The sequence below is a fragment of the Bombyx mandarina genome, chromosome 05 (assembly GCF_030267445.1).
Source record: "Bombyx mandarina strain Sakado chromosome 05, ASM3026744v2".
In the NCBI taxonomy this organism is placed as follows: Eukaryota; Metazoa; Arthropoda; class Insecta; order Lepidoptera; family Bombycidae; genus Bombyx; species Bombyx mandarina.
In genome coordinates, this window is record NC_143212.1 from 7748306 (window position 1) to 7761271 (window position 12966).

At 36.1% G+C, this 12966-nt stretch overlaps 1 protein-coding gene across 6 annotated transcripts in view; it reads left to right on the forward strand.

The window, feature by feature from the left end:
- The first annotated feature begins 273 nt into the window (after positions 1 to 273).
- LOC114242084 (myosin-IIIb) overlaps positions 274 to 12966 on the forward strand; it is a 37061-nt gene continuing 24368 nt past the window's right edge. For all 6 annotated transcript variants that reach the window (XR_016323075.1, XR_016323076.1, XM_089727339.1 and 3 more), the window contains exon 1: positions 274 to 520. The gene's annotated coding sequence lies outside the window, so the exon portion shown is untranslated. The remainder of the gene's footprint in view (positions 521 to 12966) is intronic.

A 12966-nucleotide genomic window follows, 5' to 3' on the forward strand; every position in this document is an offset into this window, starting at 1 on the left:
GCATTTACGTTGTGGATGTCTATGGGCTCCAGCAACCACTTAACATCAGGTGGGCTGTGAGCTCGTCCACCCATCTAAGCAATAAAAAAAAATCTCAAGATATACAGTAAATGCATATCAAACGGCATCCGACTCTCACCGTTTTGCAATTCATTTCAGATGATAATGCGTTTATCCCTAAACAAACACCAACGTAATCTTATCGGTGTAAGCTTATCTGGTGTCCGCGTCAGGTCTGGAGTAGGCGGGTGGGGGGCTGCGTACCGCTAGTCGCGCGACTGCCAAGTGCCACAGCCACAGCTGATTTCACATGTGCCTCACGGTTCGCGATCTCGCCGCGCGTTCGTTGGATCGTGCCGCGTGAAAATGCCGGGAACCTAATCCGAGACAATAAATAAACAATTGTCATGAAAAGTGAACGTGCTCATTAACTTTAACGGATTGATCAAGAGACTACTGTACTGTACTGTACTTAGTGCTTCTGAGCTGTACTTTGCAATATTATAAAATCTAACAGCGGGTAAGATTTATAAAACATTGTTTTATTGTTTAATCATATGCTTAAGATCGTAAACAAATTTATCAATCGCTGTAATTATTATAATGACAATTTGGTTTAAATCTGCATTACGTATCTTCATGAATATTAGAAGTTAATTAGTAGAAAGAACTAAACGTTTTTATGTTTTTATAATTGAGTTTGGTCACTATAACTGTATGCAAATTTAGGAAATTTGATGACGATCATAAGAAATATATTTTTGTAATTCAAACAAGTTTAAATTTCTTATCTTCATATCGTGCGATTCCATCTCCGAAATTGCAGAACATTACAATAAAATTTGATTCAAGGAAGTGTTTCGCGAATTAAAAATCATATAATTTTATGACATTCACGCAACTTTCTAGCAGGTTTTAGATATATTTTTATATTTCATGATTTCTGTTAAATGTGTATTTAGTAAGCGGATTTTTTATTTTAGTAACCAAACATTTTTATTAAAGTTGACTCATTCAATACAAAACTGACCTTGAATAGCTTGTCGAAGATAAGGCTCTGAATGACTTAGGAACGTATGCTGTACATGTGAATATGCGTTCCTTAAATAAGGTAATTGCTCTTTATTGGGTATTGCATCAACAAGATCGTGTATTTTGTAGTCAGGATACTCCGGCACTCGTCAGCTGCTTCTAATATCAATTTAAAAATCGTTTGCTTCAATGAAGCCAAACGAATGGTAAACGAACGGTGGCTATTTCAAAATCTATCTTCTATCTTCTTCTTCTATCTATATATTAATACGTGAAGCAAAAACTTTGTATCCCTTTTTACGAAAACTGCGCGGACGGAGGAGTATGAAATTTTCCACACTTATAGAGAATATGAAGAAGAAGCGCACAATGCGAATATTTTTTTAAAATAATGCATAAAAGATACATTAAATAAATAAAGAAAACATTACACACACTACATACCATGTATTGGACGCACACACGCATGCACATTTATTGTCAAACTTTTGTTCTTGACGTCTGTTGTCAAATTGAGAATAGATTAAATATTGTTTGTCTTTGTTAATATTTATTACAGTGTAGTCTTTGCGAAATTTGTGATTATAGAAGTATAAAATACAATCATAATAGTGTACAAACTTACAATTCCAATTAATTATAGTCTAATTTCGACTACTGCGGGACCTCTAGTATATATAAAAATTAAATGCTGTTCGTTAGTCTCGCTAAAACTCAAGAACGGCTGGACCGATTTGGCTAATTTTGGTCTTGAATTCTTTGTGGAAGTCCAAAGAAGGTTAAAAGCTAGATAAATATGAAAATGCTCGGAATTAAATAAAAATAACAATTTTGTTTTCCCTTTGATGTGTCCCCCGTCGGACGGATTCCTTTTGTTTGTTTTTATTTTATTTTATACAAAAGCTTATTTATCGACTGAGGCACTACGAAGTCTGCCGGGTCAGCTAGTTGTGTATAAATATTGTTTTTTTTTTAATTCCTAAGTTGGGTGGACGATCTCACGGTCCATCTGGTGTTAAGTGATCACTGGAACTCTTATACATCAAACACGTTAATGCCGCCCTCCATCTTGAGACATGAGTTTTAAGTCTCCGTTTTTACAGTACAACGGCTGCCCCCCACCATTCAAACTGTAACGCCTTATTGCTTCACGGCAGAAGTACCCAAGGTAGAGGTATCTACCCGTGCGGGCTCACAAGACGCCCTACCACCAGTAATTACGCAAATTATATTTGTTTCGGGTTTGATTTTTATTACACGATGTCATTCCTTCACCGTGGAAGTCATTCGTGAAAACTTGTTAAGTACGTATTTCACTAGAAAAATTGATACCTGCCTGCGGGATTCTAATACTGCTACAGCCCCAGGTACCTTTTAGGCCACGATGACTTCAAAGTTTTGCGGAAATTATATACACAAAGAGAATTTTTGAGAAGGAAGTAGTATCTATTTGGTGGTTTTCTAACGCCCGTTGACAATAAAACGAACAAAAATGAGGCTTATGAGGCTTATGAGCTTATAAATTTAGGCAACCCACCACGAGTGGCTCTTTATAAATTAGTTTGGAGTCAGCTGTTTAGCGCTGAGTAATAAAGATTTTTAGTGCTAGATTAATTTTTGTTTTAGAAACGTGTTGTGCCATAGGGATCACAGTAGGTGCATTAATATAAGAACTATATTATGATTTTTCGGGCAATATATTACAGAGGGCTGATGCAGCATAATCTGTTAAATTGCTTCCATATCGGTATCAACAAAAGACCATAAACCTAAAACCTAGGCACAAACATGGCAGGCACTTGGAACGCTGGCATAGCTATCGGCTACCATACATAAGGCTACCACCAGCTTAGGTAAAAAAATAAATAAAAAAATAAGGCACTTGGAACGTATTGTGCTTCGCACGGCCGCTTTTACTAATAGATCACTAAACTCGAACAAGCCGATGCAATTCAATGCCCATCCCACTTTTTTAATGCCGATAATATGTGCTCGTTACCATATCTTTTGTATACATTGTTCTGATGTTTTCACATGATTTCCCATATGCGCTGCCACGGTTTTGCTCCATCAATCCACACCGGAATAGGCAATAATTTAAATCTATATATCAATGAACGTTTACGTGTTTATAATTTACCGGTATTCATTGTGCTTGTATTGAAATGAATTTAGAACAGTCTAATGGAGTAGGTAACATCGAAATGTCATAACGTTGAAATGTCGATATCAGAAGGTTAACGTCCCTACAAATATACTTAGAAACCATAGCAAAATGCCAAGTCAAGTACTTTATAAATTCACAATGCATATCGTTTTGTCTGTTTACTGAATAAAACTAATCTGTGGACTCCAGAGCACAGAGCATTAGAGACAAGTGAGATTCTTCCGGATCTAATTGGAAACAGGCGACGTCGTCTTTTGTTTGCTGTATTTATCTAGAGTTTAGAAACTGTAGTCAGTTTCTTTGTATTTTTTTTATTGCTTAGATGAGTAGACGATCTCACAGCTCACCTGGTGTTAAGTGGTTACTGGAGCCGATAGACATCTACAACGTAAATGCGCCACCCACCTTGAGATATAAGTTCTAAGATCTCAGTATAGTTACAACGGCTGCCTCACCCTTCAAACCGAAACGCATTACTGCTTCTCAGCGGAAATAGGCAGGATGGTGGTACCTACCCGTGCGGACTCAGAAGAGGTCCTACCACCAGTAATTACGCAAATTATAATTTTGCGTGTTTGATTTTAATTACACGATGTTATTCCTTCACCGTGTAAGTCAATCGTGAATGTTAAGTAGGTACGTATTTCATCAAAAATTGGTACCCGTCTGCGGAATTCGAACACCGTTGCATCGCTCGATACGAATGCACCGGACGTCTTATCCTTTAGGCCACGACGACTTATTTGTTAAGTACGTATTTCATTAGAAAAACTTCCATCGGTAACAATTTTACCCATTATAGTATCGGCTATGGTCAGAAACGGCTTCGAAACGTCACGGCGCGGCGGTTGTCAATCGGAGCGGATGAGCCGATGCGCTCATAATTGCACGATACCGACCCCGTTTTTGATACAGATTTCACTGCAAGCAACGCCCCGTGAGATTAATGCAATACTTCCAATCGTTTTGGTGTCGAAACCGACGTTGCATGTACTTTTTACGTTACGGTAGTGTTTTCAAGCGTTTGTGAAAAATTTCAAAACACGCGTGGTGGTAACAACGGACGCCGTTCTTATTCACACAATTGATAAAATGAATGTGACAATTATTGTTATGAATTACTCATAAAAAAAAAAGTGGAACAGATTTTTTTCATATTACGCAAAGATGCAATTTTGAAATAAGTAAATATATAACTTATCTCACAGTAGTGAATTGAATCATTGTTTGTCATAATATTTCGTCTAAATTTTGATTAAACTCAATTATGATCATGACATTTAGCCCACTGAGTTTCTCGCCGGATCTTCTCAGTGGGTCGCGTTTCCGATCCAGTGGTAGATTCTGCTAAGCACTGCTCTTGCTAGGGCCAGTGTTAGCAACACTCCCGGTTTGATCCCCGTGAGCTCACCTACACGTCAAGGAGAAGCTGAAATAGCCTATCAAGGCTATCAGCATAGGAAGAAAAAAAATTATTTTGTAATTTTGTACCATGAATACCTGAATACCGTTAATACCAAAACTTCGGCAGCAAGTAAAGTTTGTTTATTGGGACATCAACTTGCATTTATTTATGAGCTAAAATTCAATGAGAGTAAACAGCAGTGCTTTGTGGCGACAGCTGTTTGACGTTCTTTACCTTCGATCTAATAATTGATTAAGCAATGTTTTTCATCTCCCTCAATTGACAATCGGTGATCTTGCAAGTGAAAAAGGAAAAATGTTGTTAGTATTTTTGGTATCGAAGTCCAACTAGCACCCTGCCTAGTTCTGCCGGTATGAATAGTGGTTGTATATATAACTGAACTTATAACTCGTATCTCAAGGTGGGTGACGGCATTTACTTTGTTGATATCTATGAGCTAAGGTAACCGCTTAACACCAGATGAGCGATGAAACAGTATTAGTAATAAGGTACAGAACATAGATGAATAAGGCAATAAGATAGGTAAACGATTTCTAGGTTACACCATTTTTTCCATGAATGGGTCACAATCGTCCAATAGCTCCAAATTTTGAACAGAAACATCAAACGCACGTAGGTTTCATTGATTGAGATTATATAGTCAGTTAATTTAATTCAACTTACAAATTGACAGACAGCGTGGTTATCCAATCGAGTGTCATTAGCCTAGTTAATTTAACAATAAACCGATCGACCGACACATGCGTTTTATAACAGTTTAAAGCTTTGGAATTGAGGACTTTACGTATTACGTTTTAAAAGCGATAAACATTTACTTTGTTGTGGAATTGTTTTTGAACGTTGTGTTACGACGAAATGTTTTTATTTTAAGGTTCCACACGAATACGGACCAAACATTTTTTCTAGCGTACAGATCAAAAAAACTTGTACTGTAACCATTAATAAATTACTAAATATTAAAAACTAGCTGACCCGGCAGACTTCGAAGTGCCTCAATCGATAAATAAAAGACACATCAAGGGGACACATCAAAGGAAAAACAAAATTGTTTGTTTTTATATAATTCCGAGCTTTTTTATATTTTCTCACCTTTTAAACTTTCTCTGAACTTCCACGAATAATTCAAGACTAAAATTAGCCAAATCGGTCCAGCCGTTCTCGAGTTTTAGCGAGACTAACGAACAGCAATTAATTTTTATATATATACTTATAGATTACTAAATATAATCTATGTATTTGTTGCAATAATTTGAATGGTACATACATATGTACACATATGACGACCGATTAAAAATATTTACAATTTTATTTGTTAATTCTTATTTTTTCAATAGAAGATAAGTATGATTATAGCATGACAAATTGTTTTATTTGGAATACAAAATTAGATAGTGCAGTTAGTATTAATGGTAAAATAACAAAGCAAATCTAGTGGACTTGTATTTCGGAACTTTCTAATCTAATCCTCAAGAAATGTAGATAGATGGACAGAAGAAGTTGCGGCTTGTAAATTCCTCACAACGTTTATGAGGTCATAAAAAGTCACCTGCCGGTTAATATCTACCAACTGTGTGGTTATTTTACTGCGAAACATATTTATTTCAATGCAGTTGAGACTTCGGCGTCTTGAAATCTAGTCTAGTAATTCTCAATATTCCATTCTCGCCTATGAAGTCAGATAGATAATATGGTTTCAACTTTACTAATTGTTAACTTTGATTTGTAACTGTGTAATATAGGACTAAAAATAGGACTCGTCCTAAATATAATTAAATTATTTCATTGAAATTTATATAAAAATTAATTTTATATGTAGCTTATACTTTCGCCAAAATTGATCTTACCTATCTGATGTCCAGATTGATTAAAATGATTTAGTACATATTATTAAGAGCAGTCGTTTAATTTGCCATAATTAATAATTCATAAAATAACCAATAGTAGCTAAAATTTATAATAGGAAATGATGCTCTAAAGATTTTTCGATGGATTTCCTTTCTAAAGTTATATCACCACTAAATATCATGTGTTTGCGATCCATTGTTCATTTGCGTCAGATATTTTTGGTGCAATTTACTGACATAATTACAATGTAATATCTATTTAAATTTCTGAACCTATTATGGTTTAAAAAAGAGAAGAGTGTTAAATTGGATGGTGTATAGAAACAGTATTGAGATTTTATCATCTAGAATTTATTTTTATCATTGCTTATCTTGAATAATCTTAATATTATTGCATGTTTAGATGAAGATACAGCGTAATTTTCAAAAAAAATATTAGGATAAAATCGCAGTCGCAGTTGATAAAAAAATCTTTGGATCTCGATCAGATATCTGATGTGATCTGTTCAAAAAAATTTTTTTAGCTTTTAGTTTAGCCGTAAATGTAAGCAAGGTCATAAAATATATACGAATTTTTTTTTGGGAAATTTATGAAAGTGCTTTATAATAATAGCCGTGTGTACTATTTATACAGCACAGCTATACCCAATTTATACCCTATTTAACCTCTATTAAATTCCCGTTGTGAACTACAGCAAAAAAAGAAAATGGCGGGATAGAAATGTCATAGGATAAGGAGACTTTTTGGCGGGAACGCGAGAACGAACGAGTAAATTGTTTTATTTTATTAATTTAGTTTAATATCTGTGAAATTGCACAAATAGGAAAATTAAACAAAGCCCCTTGTCGCAGCTTTTCGGGATCTTCCAAAAAAACCAGTGAAAAAGCCTCAGTAAATAACTACCATTACTGAGACTGCATTTCGTCCCATATCATTTCGGTTCATATAATTTCATCCCAATTGATTAATGCATCTAATTAATCAACTTAATTTCATTTCGCTCCATACCATTTTCCATAAAACAGGATATACAAAAGATAAGGCTGTAAGGTATGATACCTTCGCCTTTCCAGTTGGAAAAATAGGAAGGATAGGAATTAGGAAGTGTATTCTGTAATTGCTGAATTGTGGGCTTGATAATTAACTAAGATTTTAGGTTAAAATAAAATTTAGGTAAAAATAAGTTTACTTTCTAGGTTATTCGACTTAAAACTGGAAATTCTAACTATTTTCAATGATTTTAGATAATTATTTACAAATTATAAAATTTTATTTTATACTTATATTTTTTTTTATGAAAACATATTTCCAATTTTTTGTTTTAAGTTGTATATTTTCCATATTAAGCTTTCTGGGCTTCTTAAAATAAATCATATATTAACCTATAGATAATACTCACAAAACGAAATAAACAAATATTATTTGTCGTGACTAATATAAACTTGAAATGTCATAAAACTTTGAAACAAAGACCCTTCACTTTTTAATTCAATTACATCTTACGTAAATAATAAACACGTAGGTACGTTTCATTTAACAGACTGAATTTATTTATATTAAGGGCTGTTCAAACATTTTCATCATTCTATCACGGACAAATGTCTACTTATGTCATTTACTTACTTATGTACATTACTCGACCGGTTGTATCTAAAATGAGTAGGTACACTATGTTATCGTATAACGTTATCACTGTTTACGGCCACAGCAAAAAATAATTCTTTTCACAATTACATTATTCAAATGAAATAAATTAGAAGTCATAAAAAAGCTTGAATAAATTCATTGTTCACTGAGAATTTGTATAAGATTAAAGTCCAGTTTATTAGGAATTTTACTAATTCGGTGTACCGACATTTTCCTGGGCGTGGATGCTTTTTTTTATTTCATAGTTAGATGGGCTTCATTGCCCATCAGGTGTTAAGTGGTTATCGGAACCCACAAACATCTCAACACCATCAGATGTGAGGGCGAATTTTCAATTGGATTTTATAATGGCTTCACCCCTGTATTTAAGCATAAAGGGCGAGTGTAAATCTGTTATTATGTGGAAGGGACTAAAAATATTTCTTTCTGCTCCCACTCAAAGGCTAATAGTGGCAATAAAATCGGTGTCCGTTTGGGAGTGACGACAAAAGGAAGATCTACCATCGAACCGTTGGAATTGCTTGGTAGACCGACGGCCCGAATGTTATTAGTCGGAACTTTGAAATATGCAAATTTACCTTGAAAATGTTCGTTGGAAAGGCTCAGACATTTGTCAAATATCTTGAATTCTTTAATATAATTGTTTTCGATTATAATAATAAAGAGAGAGTAAATAAACCTGTTCATCAGAAGAATGTTTGCCCGGTGTGGGAATCAAACCCACGGCCCTCGGCGCAATAGTCAGGGACGCTAAATACTGTACCATCGAATCTGTCTATGACAGTTACTGCCACATTATAACAACTACGATGTAGTAATAATGAAAATTTAAAATTTTTAGCGTTTAATTTTGCAATTGGTTAGTAGCGTAATTCTTTTGAAAAGCACAACGTTCAACTCTGATCGTTAATTATAATTAGCAACACTAACCAATACTAAGCCAATTAAAAATACATATGCGCAAAATTTCTTAGAATCATTCGAATGATAGTGTTCGTACGTTACCGTACGTCTAATACGTAAAACGAAGCGTATTCAAGTTCAAGGCATTAGCCGGCTTATGTTAAGCACCACTAATCTCTTTATAAATGTTGCTAATTAAGTTTGTGTCCACGTGATGACCTCGCCTCGGCAACAATGTCACGAGCAAGGCTAATCTGCCACCTTCGTACATGAAGCCTTGTAGAATCCGTAACGAGTTTTATCGATTACAGATTTGAAAAACGTTACGTATTCATTAAAATAACTCGATTTCCGAACGCATTTGGAAATGAGAAAGTGTTTGCTCTTCGATCGTGTTTTTTTATTTATCTAAGCGTTTTCTCTATTTATTATATGTATATTGAATTTTAATGTGTTTGTTAATTAAATTTTCTAACGTTTTAAAATGTGTAGCACGACCGTAATATTAAGTAATGGGTAGACAGTTTACATTAACATTAGTTGGATGTTTTGAAATCAGATATAAAGTCGTTGTTATCCTTTTCCAGATTTACGTCATCGTGTCAAATTAGTCATTAAAGACGCAATAGAATGGGAACATCATCGGCTACTTCAGTTATATTTTCAAAGATGCCTTTTTTGTTGTGTAATTAGACTAGCTAGGTGACTGAGCTCACGGATTAACTGGTTTTAGATAGTTTCTGGAGCCCATGAACCTTGAACGGGACTTCACCTTTGAAACTTGAAGTAAAGTCACAATTATAATGTATAAAGATTGACCCACCCTTCGAACCAGAACGCATGACTGCCTCACGGCAGAAATGATGTTTATTACCCGTGCGGGTTTACAAGACATCTTACCAGCAATAAATACCAGCCGGCGATCATAGTACGCTGGTATAATTACTCAGAGAACTCTACTATCCATTATACGGTGGATCCCTTCCACACAGGCTCCTAGGTAGGTAGGCCTAGGAGCCCGTGTGAATATGGCCTTTGTTTGTATGTTGTCAGCTTAAATAAGCACTACTTGGATCTCTTTACGTGGCTGTCACTGAGGTGACTAAGGGATCCACCGTATAATGGGGCAGTAGAGCTCTCTGAGGAGAAAATCCTAATTTTCTCCTGTACTATGAGTGCGAGAAACGTAGACATATGAGATAATAGTACCCCATATCACGAATAGGTATGTTATATATCTCAAAAATACTAACTGCGACAAGGAATGACGTCAACCCCGAGATAAGGAGTAGGATAGGTCAGGATCAAGTAACCACTAGACCAACGAGGCGATGATAATCTTTTGCTACTTTTTCATTTATTCATCATTAATCATCATTAACCGTAATGATGCAGTCCTATGGTGATGTAAGAAAATTTTCCAAAAAGCATTAATTTATTCATGGTAGTTCAATCTCTATAACTTTAGTTATGTTAATTAATATAAATAACTGTATCGTATATAACCGTAACGTGGCATATATTTAATTGTTATGCATAATGAGGTATAAATATGCAAATCGTATAGATTACCTTCGTCTTATTAGAAACGAGGTGCAAAAATTCTATTTATTATTAGGAAGTTTTTTTTTCTTTATTATTGTACGAACACAGCGAATTTAATAGGTTTACCTATGAAGTTGCAGTTTTACAATACTGGCCATTAGAAACGTAGTTTATATATGGCTAGCAATAAATTCTAAATTCAACTGTTTTTTTTCGTTAAAAATATGGAATTCTAATTTCAAATTCTGTCATTTGTTTATTGATTAGTGTTTTGTTTTCACTACATTTGTATATTTTTCATCAATATGGACACAATAAAAATACGATTAATTATGGAACACGAGTTCCGTCGCAGTAGCAATGCAGCACATACGGCTCACCACATTAATGACGTATGCGAAGTAAGCATTACAAACGAACGCATGGCTCGTTAGTGGTTTGAACCGTTCCGACATGGAAATTTTGATCTAAAAAATGAACCCCCTTGATAGTCCGAAAAAATAAAGTTAACATCGACGATTTAAGGGCGATAGTGGAGGCTCTGGATACTTTTACTGGTGGTAGGACCTCTTGTGAGTCCGCGCGGGTGGGTACCACCGCCCTGCCTATTTCTGCCGTGAAGCAGTAATGCGTTTCGGTTTGAAGGGTGGGGCAGCCGTCGTTACTATACTTGAGACCTTAGAACTTTTATCTCAAGGTCGGTGGCGCATTTACGTTGTGGATGTCTATGGGCTCCAGTAACCACTTAACATCAGGTGGGCTGTGAGCTCGTCCACCCATCTAAGCAATAAAAAAAATAAAAAAAAACTGAATCTACCGCTGAGTTAGCAGCAGATTTCAACGTTAGCATCACAACAATATTGGTGCACTTGCGGCACATTGGTAAGGTTAAAAAAAACGATAAGTAGGTGCCGCACGACCTGATCACCAGCGCGACTACGCTTTAAGGTATGACTTGCATTATTTGACATACACAGAGACCAATAGCACATTTAATCGCACTGTCGTTTGCGATGAAGATTTTTTTTCTTTTTGATAATAGTAAGCTGTCATCGTGTCGGTTTAAACCTGATTCAGTACCCATAATGCTAGTTGAAAATGCTCCAAACAAAAAAATGCCCCTCCAAAAGTCATGGTCACTGTTTGGTGGTTTAGTGCAGGCATAATTCACCATAGCAAACCACCAAATGGCATCAACATTACAGCGGACGTGTACTGTGATGAATTGGACACAATGATGGAGAAGTTCAGGAATGTACTACCCCTTGGTTAATTGTTTCTCCACGTTACTCCTATATGACAACGCCTCTTCGTAACAAGGTGACACACTGCAAAACTTACACACGCTCGGTCATGACCTATGCAAGTGTTCACTCGCGCGGCCCGCATGCATGTAAACTCTCTCCAGGTCATCCAATCCGGTTTCTGCAGGATAGCCGTCGGAGCACCGTGGTGCGTATCTTAAAGTAAGGTAAGAACACTACTTTGAAAAAGCGGCGCGACATAGCTCTCTTATCGTGACCATCGCTAATTACTGATCTAACCCAAGCAACGGGGCAACGCAAAGCTGCCATCGCCCGAAACATATCTTGTTTACACTTTGCTTGGATGCTGCACTTTGCTTAATAAACCCATAGACGCAATCCACTGAGTTTATCGCCGGATCATCCTTAGTGGGTTGCGATTCGATCCGATGGTAGATTCCGCAAAGCATTTCTCTTGCTTGGGCTAGTATTGAGACCCGTGTTCTTACCTACCAGTCACAGCTGGAATACTCCCTTAGGCTACCAGCGAATAGGTTGGGGAAAAAAGGATTCCTGCTTCGATTTCGCAGGGAAACATAGCCCTTTCTATTACTCTTTGAGCGAATTTGAGTCTTGTGATAAGGTTCATTATGAAAGACCACACCTCATTGCCTTATGTCCCTACATACGGCAATGTGACAGTGAGAGGGTCTCTCACAGCTGCAACATACACTGGACAATGACTTTCATCTTAATACGTCAATACGCCCGAGCAATAGTAAATGCCGGTTGATTATAATCGCTGTACAATACTCATAAAACGTAGTTGCCCAGTCTCCCATGAATTCCTTAGTCGCCTTTTACTACACCACGGGAAGAGATAGACTATTGCTATTGTCTTATATCTGAAGATGGGTGGCGCATTTGCGTTGTAGATGTCTATGGGCTCCAGTAACCACTTAACACCAGGTGGGCTGTGAGCTCGCCCACCCATCGAAGCAATAAATAAAAATTTTGAAACCACAGAGCCATAAAATGATGTCTACTTCAAATTGGAGTATGGTAACTGACAGAGATAATTGTTAGGTACCGACTGGGTCGAATTACACATCTACATAATATTACGAAGCTATACACATCTCTCAACTATACCACTT